This window comes from Rhinoraja longicauda, unplaced genomic scaffold (genome assembly GCF_053455715.1).
Source record: "Rhinoraja longicauda isolate Sanriku21f unplaced genomic scaffold, sRhiLon1.1 Scf000689, whole genome shotgun sequence".
Lineage (NCBI taxonomy): Eukaryota > Metazoa > Chordata > Chondrichthyes > Rajiformes > Arhynchobatidae > Rhinoraja > Rhinoraja longicauda.
The window spans coordinates 48,683-63,007 of record NW_027601905.1 but is presented as its reverse complement, the minus strand read 5'-3'; the positions used below and the strand labels follow the sequence as shown (position 1 = coordinate 63,007).

Sequence of the window (14,325 nt, the reverse complement as noted above, 5' to 3'; positions counted from 1 at the left end):
TTTCTCCATCTACCTCTCCCTTAAGTACATCTGTGCTCTCTGCCTCGATTACGTGCTCCTGAGCTCCACCTGCCCTTAACGCCCACGTCAAGATGATTTTCTCTCTTCTCTCTTTGATTTTAAAACAGTTTAAGAATAAGGGGTAGGCCATTTAGAACGGAGATGACGAAAACCTTTTTCAGTCAGAGAGTTGTGAATCTGTGGAATTCTCTGCCTCAGAAGGCAGTGGAGGCAATTTCTCTGAATGCTTTCAAGAGAGAGCTAGATAGAGCTCTTAAGGATAGAGCTCTTAAGCTCTTAAGAACTAGGGGGCGTGGCTGTGTTCTGCAGCTGCGGCTCACCGGCAGTCTCTCTGTCTTTTTTTTTTTTTTTGTCTATTGTCATCGTTTAATGTACGTTTTGTTTTATTTTTAACTCTGTGTATGTGGGGGGGTGGTGGGGGGGTTGGGGGAAACCTTTTTTCAAATCTCCTCCTCAACGGAGATGCGACCTTTACCGTGTCGTATCTCCGTTCGCGCTACGGCCTAACATCGTGGAGTCGGCGGCCTCCAGCTGGGATCGACCTTGAAGACTCCGGTCGCAGGGCCTGGACTTACCATCTCGGAGGCTTCGGCCGTGGGCCCTGCAGACCGCAACATCGGGAGTTCGCAGGTCCCTGGCTGGCGACCTGCTTTCGGGAGCTCCAGCCGTAGCAGCTTCAACCGCCCCGAAGTGCGAGGTATGATCGACCCGCTCGCAGGCCCTTCATCGCCCTGCGTGGCTCGGCCGCAGCACTTTCCATCGCCCGGTGGGGGCTCAAGACTTTCATCGGCCTGCTCGGCTCGGCCCTGGGACTTTCCATCGCCCGGTGGGGGCTTCAAAAAGTTGGGAGCCTCGATCACCTCGTGGCACCACGGGAGAATAAATCAGGAGGAGATAAGACTTTGCCTTCCATCACAGTGAGGGTGTGCCTAGAGCAATCACTGTGATGGCTGTTTGTGTAAAAATTGTGTAAAAATTGTATCTGTGTGTTCTGTGCTTTTTGTTCTCTACTGCCGGACCCTGACGTGAGAGGACGCTGGCGTTGTTTATTCGCCGCTTCTCCGTTAGGATAGTTTGTCTGTTTGTTTTTATGTTTGATTGTTTATGTAAAGCGCTTTGAGCACCTGATAAGGCGCTATATAAAATAAATGCTTATTATTATTATTATTATAGCGGAGTCAGGGTGTATGGGGAGAAGGCAGGAACGGGGTACTGATTGAGAATGATCAGCCATGATCACATTGAATGGCGGTGCTGGCTCGAAGGGCCGAATGGCCATCTCCTGCACCTATTGTCTATTGATTTATCGGTGGCTATTTTACATTTATGACCAGGAAATCTGGTTTCACACTCGAGGAAACATCCTCTCGACATCCCCCTACAAATCCTTCACAGTGAGATTGGCCCCTGCCTGGTCCCCCCTCAATCTTCTTTCTTGTGGAGAACAAGCCTCAGCCTGTTGGATCCTCACTGCCGCTCTGTTTTGTGATAGTTCACTGCTCCACTGCCTCTCAGTTTGTTGTCAAACAGTGACATGGAACGGTTCACACGACAGCATGTCCACTCTAACCAGGATACACAGAGGTTGAGCATATTGTTTCTGTGTTTAATTCATTTAAAAATGAATCTCAGGACATTCCTTTCACTTCCTGTCTGTGTTCAGTTCTTTCTTTATGTGCCGTGTCACACTGTACCTTCCTCTAACTCCAGTGTTGCCCCCTTGTACATTCCTCCTGCACAGTTACACTCGGTGTCTGTTCCCCTGACTCCTGCATTACATCCCATACATCCTCCTCTCACTGCTGGGCAGTCAGTCCAGTTCTGCAGAGCACAGGACCCACGGTGTTGGTTCCCTCCCTCTGTGTAACAGCAGGTCTGTTGAGGTCACTTCCTGTTCAATACTGTGTCTGGAATCAACTTCCAACACAACAACATTTCTGTTATTGTTACACTTACCACGAAAGTTTCTTTCCACACAATCTTCGTCGCCTGAATGATTAGGTTCACCTGAGAGCCAGTGCCGGTAACTCGGTGAAGATCCTTCGATCCATGTGAAAGTCCCTTCCTGTGTATAAAACAACGGTCATTCCCATTGGAATGCTGAGTAACAGTGCAGGGAGGAGCTGTACCTGAGCCATTAAGCTTTTATTACAAAGGTTCCTGATAATATAATTGTATGGATTTCCCTTATACTGTCTTTTCTTCAGCTTTAGGAACATATGGCTGATCATCTAAAATCAATACCCCATTCCTGCTTTTTCCCCATATCCCTTGATCCCTTTAGCCCCAAGATCTAACTCTCTTTTGAAAACATCCAGTGAATTGGGCTTTAGAGAACTCATGTGAGTTATTTCAATTTAATTTCCCCAAATCTGTAAATTCTCATTGTCAGATTCCTTCTCAGCTGCTCTGTGACATCGCTCTGCACACCAGCCTCGCCCCGTGTCCTTTCCACATTTTGGGACCAAAACTAATTCAGTTTCAGGAGACGGATTAACTGGAACCCGACTGCGGAGAGGATCGGGCAGAATGAAGGGAAATGTTGAGGCCGGCACTGGTCAGGCATGATCGTATTGAAGGGCGGGGCAGGCTTGAGGGGCCGAGTGGCCTACTCCTGCTGCCATTTTCTCCTGTTTTGTCAGTGCATATTTTATATTGATACATTGATACAGTATTGACCCCTTTATAATGCTGACGTGTCATCGTTAACTGTACCTGGCATCTGTCATTTAGGCCAATCCAAGCTTCAGGACTATCATTCCTCACTGCACCAATCACGTTGGCGATGAATGTGTTGTGTTCGCTCGAGGTCACAGTAGCCAGATGCCCGTAATGTGGTTGGTGATTGTAGAACGCCTGTAAACAAACAATATAGTTTATCTGTTGTAATGAATCAGTGTGTTCCATCCTCTCACAAACCTCCAAATAAATCATTCGAAGTGACGTTGAAAATTGGGGAACTTTATTCCCTGGATGTGGAGCTTCCCCCAAATCCCAATATTTCACCCACTGGTCCGAGCGATGGAAACCGGAGCCCACGGCTGCAGCGAAGCGCACCCTGGAACACAGGGGCTCATCGCAGGCAATTCAACGACAGGCTGTGCTGTGAGTTCATGGGAATGAACCAGCAGAGGGCAATGTTCCCCAGGCCTCCCAGAACAACCACTGGTTTCAGGGACTTACCTCAGCTTCTGACCAGGTCCTTTTGTCACAGAAAAAAACGGTAACAGGATCTTAAGGCAGGAAAATAAAACCAGTTTTCATCACACTGCCCTTTCACTATGTGGCGCATTTCAAGGTCTTGCTGAGTCTCCTGCAGTCCCAAAGTATCGGTTGTTTCTGTCAGTTAAAGAGAATTCAGATTTCAACCAACTCACCGACCAATGGGGCTTTGTCAGCGAGTCCCATTTGTCTGCATTTGGCCTCTATCCTCTCATCCTTTCCTATACATAAATCTGTCAAAATGTCTCTAAAACATTGTAAATGTACCTGCCTGTACCACTTCCTCTGCCACCCTCATGGGGAATAACATGCCCTCCAGTTTTTTCTCCCCTACACTGTGATATCTATGTTCGATTGCTGCACCTTATTAATTTTTAACCACCCCCACTTTATAACTCAAGCCCACCAGATCTGGTAACACAATTTCCTAGTGGGGTCTCACCAACATCCCGTACAGCTGTAACATGGATGACAACTCCTTTAATCTTCGATGAGGGCAAGCGTGCCAAACACCTTCACCACCTGTAGCACGACTCTCACAGAGCTGTGTTGTTGTGCATTAACGTTTCTCTGTTCCACAACAACGCGAGAATTCTGTCACTTGAGTAAAATTAGATTTTTACCTTCATGACCCTCCCACTGGTCACATGCCACATGCACACACACATACGCACCACATGGAATTAAAATCACTTTGACCACCTACTGATACACTCAGTGTGTGCACTGACATAACACCATGTGCACACTTCTTTCCTCATCTCCCCTCCCCCTGATCCCCTCCCTCAGTCCACCTTCCTCGGACACATTTGCATCACAAACACGTCAATGGTTTTCATGTGGTTGCAAAGTGATGAATTTGGAATTAAATGCGACCTTTAAACTGGCATGGGGATCGGCAAAATGAAAAAAAGAGGGGTGGCCAGGACAGTAAATGATGGGATAAAGTCAGAGGAGTGAAATGAACTTAGTTCATAAAATGGAAACACAGCATAACCATGATTATATAGGGGGGGGCGTGTCCAATGCTTGGCTGAGTAGGCATAACTTTTCAGCACTCCCGAAAACAAAGCCCTAAACTGCTAAAAAAAGATGAACTAAAGGAAATCAAGTACTTTAAATTAAATCAGAAAGTATACAGAAAGTATACAGAACGTACGGATGCCTTCCAAGAAAGAAAAAAGAGGAGTACAACGGCCACAGAAGCAAGGAAATCCAACAAAGGAATCAAGAAAAAAAATCGAAGGTAGGCCCACAGCTCTGTTGGAGCAGGGGACTGGATTTGGTGACCCCTCGGCAGGCGGTGAGTCTGGGGAGGGCTCCGGTACGAAGCTGGAGTCGGCTACTCCCAGCAAGCGCTCTTTGACTTGGGGCAAAATACGAGGGGGTCACCGTGAGTTACCAAAAAGGCCCACTGTTTGCCGAGAGGCTGCTGAAGTCGAGTCTGGACTTTCGGACACGAGTGATGATGAGGTAACGGGAGGCCCCACTAGCAGTGGAAGTGGAAATGAGGAAGAAGAAAATCAAGAAGATACAGAGACTAATATGAAAACGATGTTTCAAGAAATTATTAACAGGCTTAAGAAAATTGAAGGAGATAACAAATTAATGAGGAGAGATAACAAGAAATTGCATAAGACTTTGAAAAAATGGAGGAGAATTTTCAAACAGTGACAAATAAAGTGGATAATATACAAATGGAAAATGAAATGTTAAAATCTAGAGTGGAAAAAAATGAAGACAGTATTACTGCTGCAGCAATTGAAAGCAAAAAGACGGCGGAGAAGTTGGATGCCTTGGAAAACTATAGCAGGAGAAATAATGTTAAAATTGTTGGTTTGCCAGAGGGAGTGGAGGGGGAAGACCCAATTAACTTTTTTCAAGATTGGATAGTGACTACTCTGGGAATAGACAAACAAGGTCGGATGGAAATAGAAAGAGCACATAGGGCTCTAAGACCGAAACCCTCGGCTAATCAAAAGCCAAGATCTGTGTTGATTACATTTTTAAGATACCAAGATCGAGAATTGGTTTTCAAAACAGTCGGGAATAATATAAGAGAGGGAAAACCAATAGAACATGAAGGTACTAAAATAATCTTTTACCCAGACATCAGTAATGTCTTGTTGAGCAGAAAAAAAGAATTAAATAAGGCAAAATATATTCTATGGAAGAAGGGCCATAGGTTTATTTTACTGTATCCGGCTACTTTGAAGATTATGATCAACACTGAAGAAAATAATTTTTTTAAAGACTTTGTCAAAGCAGAAGAGTATGCGGAAGAATTGCCATCGAGAAATGCTTAAGAAGACTCATGAATGAATGATTATTAATAAGATCTGTATACTATAGAGGGGATTAATTGTATTAAGGATTGTTAATTTTTAGAAGTACTTGATACATCGGGGGGGGGGGGGTTGGAGAATGTGGATGCTCCACCATAATCATGGGCACAAGTGTGGTGCGGACCACACCTCGTATAATAGAGGGGGGTAATGTTGCTAATCTATTTATTAACAACATTAGAGGGAGGGTTTATTTCTCTATCTCTCTTTTTCCTTTTCTGTTTTTATACCTGGACTATGGAGGGGAGCACACTGAAATACGGCGCAATGTAAATACTGGAAGAGGTATCAAGGTAAGGAAGAAGGAAAAAAAAAAAAAAAGGAATGAATGGATAACAAATTAAATTTTTTAAGCTATAATGTGAATGGGTTAAATGGACCGATAAAAAGGAAGAGAATTTTAACACAGATGAAAAAATTGGAAGTAGATATAGCTTTCTTGCAAGAAACACATCTAACGGAAAAAGAACATCAAAAGTTAAAGAGAGATTGGGTAGGAAGTATGGTCGCATCTTCTTTTAACTCAAAAGCAAGAGGGGTTGCTATCCTATTTAAGAAAACGCTACCAATTAAGATACAAAATATTGTAAGTGACCCAGTAGGTAGATTTGTAATGGTACATTGTCAAATTTTCTCAGAATTGTGGACCTTAATGAATATATATGCACAAAAATTTAGATGATGAGAAGTTTGTGCAGGGTACCTTTTTAAATCTGGCGGAAGCACATGATAATATATTGATAGGGGGAGATTTCAATTTTTGTTTAGATCCAGTAATGGATAGATCAACAAGGACAACGACAAGGACAAGAGCAGCGAAGACAACCTTGAATTTAATGGAAATTTTAAATTTAATAGATGTTTGGAGGAAAAGCCATCCCAGGGAAAGAGACTACTCCTTTTATTCCAATAGACATGATACATATTCAAGAATAGATCTATTTTTGATTTCAGCTCAATTAAGGGGTAGAATAATACAAATAGATTACAAGGCTAGATTGCTATCGGATCACTCACCATTACTAATGAAAATTACGATGCCAGATAAAGAACAGTCAGTGTAAAGATGGAGACTCAACTCTTTACTATTGAAAAGGCAAGACTTTTGTGATTTTATTCGAGGACAAATTGGATTATTTTTGGAAACAAATTTAAATTCAGTTGATGATAAATTTATTGTATGGGATGCAATGAAGGCTTATTTGAGAGGCCAAATTATAAGCTACTCATCTAAGATAAAGAAAGATTATAGGAAGGAATCTGAAAGATTAGAAAAAGAAATCACCGTATTAGAAAAAGACTTACAGAAAGCTTCTTCAGATACGAAAAAAATACAACTTGCAAATAAAAAATTTCAATACAATACTTTACATACTTACAGAACAGAAAAACTAATATTACGAACTAACCAAAGATATTATGAATTAGGAGAAAGAGCGCACAAGGTATTAGCATGGCAACTGAAAGAAGAACAAATATTAAGAACAATAAATTCAATTAGAACAGATCAAAACATTATTACTTATAAACCTAGAGAAATCAATGAGGTATTTAAGCAATTCTACACTAATCTGTACCATTCTGAATCTGAAAAGGATGAAATTAAGATAAATAATTTTTTATCCAAGATACAATTACCAACAATCTCTAACGAGGAGCAGATGGGACTAAATGCCTCCTTTACTTTGAGAGAAGTGGAGGAAGTATTATATTCTTTACCAAGTAATAAATCTCCAGGGGAAGATGGTTTCCCGCCTGAGTTCTATAAAAAAATTAAAGATTTGTTGTTACCAGTATTTATGGAAGTGATACATCAAGCGGAAAAAACTTCTACATTACCAGAATCCTTCTCAATGGCAATTATAACCGTAATTCAAAAAAAAGGGAAAGACCCTTTAAATGCATCTTCTTATAGACCAATATCATTGTTGAATGCAGATTATAAAATAGTTGCTAAGCTTTTGGCAAGGAGATTGGCAGAATATTTACCGAAGCTGGTTAAAGAGGACCAAACTGGATTTGTCAAAAAAAGGAAAATATCTGATAATGTACCAAGATTTATAAATATTTTACATTTAGCACAGAAAAGAAAGGAATTGAGCGTAGCAGTTGCTTTAGATGTTGAAAAGGCGTTTGACAGGTGAGAATGGGATTTTTTATTGAAAGTATTAGAGAAGTACGGATTGGGAAATGGTTTCATTAACTGGGTAAAAGCTCTTTATAAACAACCTAAAGCCAAAGTGGTGACAGATGGCCAATCTTCTCAATCATTTAATTTGGAAAGATCTAGTAGACAGGGATGTCCCTTGTCACCAGCTTTATTTGTATTGGCCATTGAACCTCTGGCAGAGCTAATAAGATCAGATTTAGACATTGAAGGATTTAAAGTTAATCAGGAAAATCACAAAATTACTTTATTTGCAGATGATGTTTTAATTTGTCTTACTAGACCATTGGAATCCTTAAGAAAATTATATTTCAGACTGGAAGAATATGGGAAAGTATCAGGATACAAAATTAATAAAGATAAAACTTGAAATAATGCCTCTTTTTTAAGGTAATTATGATCAATGTAAAAGAGAAAGTCAGTTTAAATGGCAAAAAGAAGGCATGAAGTACCTAGGGGTTAAAGTAGATAATAAGTTAAATAATCTGTATAAATTAAATTATAAACCACTAATTTAAAAAATAGATGAGGACTTGAAGAAATGGATGAATCTTCCAAATACATTGCTAGGGAGAGTGAACTGTATTAAGATGAATATTTTTCCGAGGTTGAACCAAGGTTTTAGTGAGGAAAAGTAGAGTTGGAGAGTAATACTGTGTGAAAATTAAAAACTGACTGAATATTTCTGCACAGAGGAAAATGGGAAAATATGTCTGCACACCCCTTGCAGAGTGAGAGAGAGAAATTATGTTAAGGAATAAGCAAACGACAGTGAAATTAAACAACTTTGTTTGTCTGTCTTCCTGGAAAGAAAGGAAAAGTCAAGTAAACAGAGAGGCCAATAGACGCAGATGGAAGGAGAAGGTGAAAGAAATGATCATCAGCTGAACACAACTATTGGAGAAATAAAGGTGCTGAATGGTAATAAATCCCCAGGGACTAATGACCTGCAACCCAAGGTGTGGGGAGTGGTGACCATGAAGATACCGATACCCTGGAGTGTGTCACAGGGACAAACCCATCAGTTTACAAACAGCATCAGTGATTTGGATGAAGGTACTGGGAGACGTGCATCAAGACAGCTGCTGACACAAAGCTGGTGGCAGAGGGAGTTGTGAGGAAGATGCAAAGAGACCTCACGGGGAATGAGACTGAATGAATGTGCAGATGGAATAAAGAGGCAAAAATATGAAATCATCAACTTTGTAATAAAAATGAGAAAAGGAGAATATTTTTTAAATGGAAAGTGGTCGGCAACATTTAGGATCAAAGGGACATGGATGTCCTTGCACGTGCAAGACTGAAAGTTAATCTGCAGATTAACATGGAGTTGCAGACAAACAACAGTAAACAGTTGATTATCAAATCACTCGTAACTCCATCCTCTTTCACTCCCCACCCCCAGGACTCACTCCCTCTGCACCATTGCCAGCACTCTGGCCATCCTCCCTCAAGCCTCCATCCTCACCCTCACAGCGGGCAAGTACACGGCACCCGTTGCATTGGACCAGTGCCTGCAGAACCTTCTCCTCTGCATCCCCTGGGTTCCTGACAGAGAGTCACATATCCCTCTTCCTGCAACACTGTTTTCCTGTGAAGCGTCACCGTGGAGAAATCTTTGTCTCCTGATGTGGAGGAGAGTCTCCAATTCACCTTCCAACTCAGCAGCTGTGAGATGAGTATCCCAGACAAGAGCCATTTCCTACCACATCCCGACCAGTCCCAATGTCTACAAATTCCCATGATCCACAGTCCCAACACAGTGCATTCATTCCTCACACCAATCTATTTCTAAAGCTCCTGGAATCAATGGACCTTACCTGTCACATCACTGGCAAGCAGTGCGGTCAGCACCAAAACCCACACCAGCATCAAGTTTTCTTCCTCGAAACTGAAACCCAAGAAAACGATTCATCATTAGTGTCAAGTTTCAGAGTGAAGGTGGGCATATCCTGCTTTTTTTTATATCAAAAAATACTTTATTCAAGTAATAAATATCCTTTACAAAACATCATTTTTTAAACAAACCCATCCGACATTTCCGGAGGTTACATATTCAATACAGGCATTTACTTAGACATTTACATACATTTACATACATATCCCTTATTTGGAGGGGCGTCTCTCTCCACCACACCCTGCCCCCCATGTCCAGCAGCGGAAGGACCCTAGACTGTGGTCCTCCTGCCGTTCCCACCTGTCTCTCTCCCAGCTCTCTGTGTGGATGAGGTTTCCAATGCTGCTGCATCTTATATACCTGTAGTTCTGGCATCTTGGAGGCTTTTGGAACCATTGGAATCAAATGCAATTGGCTGCAGCAATCTACATAAAACTCCTGCTGACCAATCACTGACCGACAGATTAGCACAAGATGAACAGGAAGCCATAGAAATGTCTTGTGAGCTCCAAGTGTGACTGGAGAATGTGGCACTGTATTTCAACGCTTTATTGTCCCAGTATCTGTTTATGATATGAGTCCAATTTATATTATCAATGGGGCCAATTAAGATGTAATATCCGGGCAAATATTTCATAAATAACTGATTATTTACACAGACCACTTCACTCGCTCCTATTTTCACTTTGTGGTGGGACTGATGGGTCAAATGACCATTTCTTTCTCTGGATTTTCTCTTGTTCCCCAATCACTTCAAATTCTAAAGGCAGACCAAGTGGTCTTTTGGACAATTGAAATCTTGAGTTGAAAACGTGGCCCAAAGACTGGTGTGAAAGAAGTGGGTTTGAATTTGTGGGACATTGGCACCAGTATTGGGGAAGGAGGGAACTGTACGGACGGGACGGACTCCACTTGAACCCGACTGGGACCAGCCTCCTGGCAAACCGTGTGACTAGGGCTGTGGATAGAGCTTGAAACTAAACAGTGACGCGTGGGGTCAGCAAATTGGAAGTGTAAGCCTGGCGTTAAACGGAAAGAGTGCAGGAAATGTTACGAAAGTCTCCCAAATTAATGGGATGGAAAGTTTAAGAAGGGGTAAGAGAGTAAGGTTGGTTAAAATCGGGACCGGTGTGAGAAGGGAGGTAAATACCGAATTAAAGGTGTATTTGAATACTAACCCAGTAGTATAAGAAACCAGGGAGAAGGTGCTTAGGAAGCTGAAAGGCGTGAAGGTGGATAAGTCACCTGGGCCGAATGGACTACATCCTTGGGCTCTGGAAGAGGTGGATTTAGAGGTTATGGAGGCATAGGTAGTGATGTTTCAGGAATCATTAGAGTCAGGAGTGGTCCCAGTTGATTGGAAAATTGCCAATACTATCCCAGCGCTTTATGTTTTACCTACTTTGTATCATTAGCTCTTACAGTACATTTCCTTCCCTCCTCCAGGTAATTAATGTAGTCAACAAATGAAGCCACTGGGAATCTGCACTCCCTGTCTGGGCCATTCTAAGAAAGTAGCACCATTCTTCCTCAGTCTCATTGGTGCCTTCTACCGCAATGGCTGTGCCCCACATCCTTTCAGCTGGATTCTCCGTGGTTTCAATGTCACATAGGGTCATAGAGTTTTATAGCGTTGAAACGGGCCCTTCAGCCCAACGTGCCCACACCGACCAACATGTCCCATCTACACTACTCCCACCTGCCTGCTTTTGGCCCATATCCATCTAAACATGTCCTATCCGTGTACGTATCTAATTTTTGTTAAACATTATGACTGTCCCTGTCTTAACTACCTCCACTGGCAGCTCGTTCCATACACCCACCACATTTATGCAAAAAAATTACCCCTCAGATTCCTAAAAAATCTTTTCCTATTTACCTAAAACCTATGTTCTCTGGTTCTCGATTCCCCTACTCTGGGCAAGAGACTCTGGACATCTGGAGGGGTGAGGGGTGGAAGAGAGGGTGCTGCACCAATGCAGGAGAGGTTTGGGCCCAACGGGTCCACTTGGTCTAGTAATACTCTAAATGTGGCCTCACCAATGTTCACAAGTTCACAAGTTATAGGAGTAGAATTAGGCCATTCAGCTCATCGAGTCTATTCTGCCATTCAATCATGGCTGATCTCTGCCTTGTAATCCCATTTTCCTGCCTTCTCCCAATAACCCTTGACACCCGTTCTAATCAAGAATGTGTCTATCTCGGCCTTAAAAATTTCCACAATGTCTTATATAACTGCAACAAGACCTTCCATCATCTATACTCAGTACTCTGACCGATGAAGGCCAACGCACCAATAGCCTCCATGACCACCCTCTCTACCTGTGACGTCACCATCAAGGAACTATGTACCTGCACTGCTAGATCCCTCTGCTCGACCACACTCTCCAGAGCCCTACCAGATTGTGTAGATTCTGCTCATGTTAGACTTCCCAAAATGCAACACCTCACATTTATCTGTATTAAATTCCATCAACCATTCCTCAGACCACCTGGCCAACCAATCAAGACCCTGCTGCAATTTTTGACATACATCTTCACTATCTGCATTACCACCCACTTCTGTATCATCTGCAAACTTGCTAATCTTGCCATGTATGTTCTCATCCAAATCATTGATATAGAGGACAAACAGCAATGGGCCAGCACCACACCTTGAGGCACACCAGTAGTCATAGCCTTTAAGTCGGAGAAGCAACCTTCAACCATATGCACAGTCCAACAATAAGAAGCAATAAAAATAAAGCAATAACGCACACAATCACAAAACCAACACAAAACAAAAAAGAAACATCCATCACAGTGAGTCTCCTCCAGTCACCTCCTCACTGTGATGGAAGGCTTTGATAACAACCTGTCCCTAAATACCACTTGGTACTTTTGACCCATCACCCACACCACTAAACGTCATGGGAATCCCTCCACAAATTAACAGGTACATAATTACTGGAGACAACTAAAGTATTCTTGCCTTCTCATTGGCAAAGTGACGTCTATCAATGCGCATAAGATAGACACGAGGAACTGCAGATGCTGGAACCTTGAGCAAAACGTGCTGGAGTAACTCAGCAGGTCAGGCAGCAATTGGAAAACATGGATATGCGATGTTTAGGATCGGGACTGATTAGTTTTGTTCGGAGATACGGCATGGAAACAAACACTTCGGCCCCACCGAGAAACGTGCCGACCAACGACCACCCACGTTCAGGGAGATGTGGAACCCAATTCCTCTCTTCATCAATGTTGTTTAGGGTCTTGTCATTCATTAACTGGATGCTTTCCCCTTATGTTCAACCTCCCAATGTGCAACACATGACACTTGCCCAGATTAAATGCCACCTGCCATTTCCATGCCCAAATCCTGCTCTGTCCATGGCTGCAACTCCCCCTATTTTGGTGTGATCTGCAAATGTATTAACCAATCCATCTATATTACCACCATATCTGCTCCCAAGATGAGACTTTCCATTCTAGGTCATCCGAGGTGTCCACATCCCTTAGTAAACGTGGTTTCCCTAATTCTATCATTCTCTCATTCGTGCCATTGTTCTACGCTTGCACCCCTCCCCCCAGACGGGACAAGGATAAAGTTCCCCTGGTCCTCACCTTTCACCCTACCAGTCTCCACATTCAACACACCTTCCTCTGACACCTCCAACATGATCCCTCCACCAGTCACATCTTCCCATCTTCACCCCTATATCGTTTCTGCAGAGATGGCTCCCTCTGCAACTCTTTGGTTCACTCCTCCCTTGCCACCCTCACCACCCCCTCCCCATGAATTCCCTGCAACCGCAAGAGAGGTAATACCTGTCCCTATGCCTCCTCCCTCACCTCCATCCAGGCACCTCAGCTGTCGATACAGCTGAGACAGAGGTTCACATTCACCTCCTCTATTGCATCCACTGTTCCTGATGTGGCCTCATGTACATCAGCGAGACCAAGCGTAGACTTGGCAACCGTTTCGCTGAACACTTGCGCTCGGTACGTCAAAGCCTACTGGATCTCCCAGTTACTAACTATTTAAACTCCCCATCCCATTATCATACTGACCATTCTCATCTGGGCCACCTCCACTGCCAGAGTGAGGCTGCACGCAAATTGGAGGAACAACACCATATGTTCCACTTGGATAGTTTACAAACCAATGGCATGAACATTGAATTCAACAATTTTAGTTAACCTCTAACTGATCTCACCACACCCCTCCACCTTCACCCCCACAACCCCCCTTTCCCCTCCCCTCCCCCCGTTTGTGGAGCACCTGGACTCCCACCTCTATCTCCCTCCCCCCCCCCCCTATTTTCCTTCCTTTGGGTTCACAATTCCTATTTACTACTTTCACTACACAATTTGCTACTTTCACAACACACTTTGCTACACAATTTGCTGCTTTCACTGCTCAATTAGCATCTTTCCTCCCTCTGGTTTCACAGTTTGCAACTTGCCACATAGGGCAGAGTGGGTGAGGTGGTGAGGCACAGCAGACCATGGTGCCACAGCAGACCAGGCTCACTCACCATGGAGCTGGGAAACCCCTCCCCAACAGACAAGCCACCAAGCCCTGCTGTGCTCGCCCCCAACGGCTGGAGGGGATAGTGAAGAGACGGCGGGAACTGACACAAGGAAACAAAAAGCCGGTAAGCGAAACCGATGTCTTCCACCCTCCACCC

General features: G+C 43.3%; 1 pseudogene; it reads right to left on the bottom strand.

The window, feature by feature from the left end:
- Positions 1 to 1,977: 1,977 nt before the first annotated feature.
- Positions 1,978 to 12,074, bottom strand: LOC144591207 (echinoidin-like; annotated as a pseudogene).
- Positions 12,075 to 14,325: the final 2,251 nt, after the last annotated feature.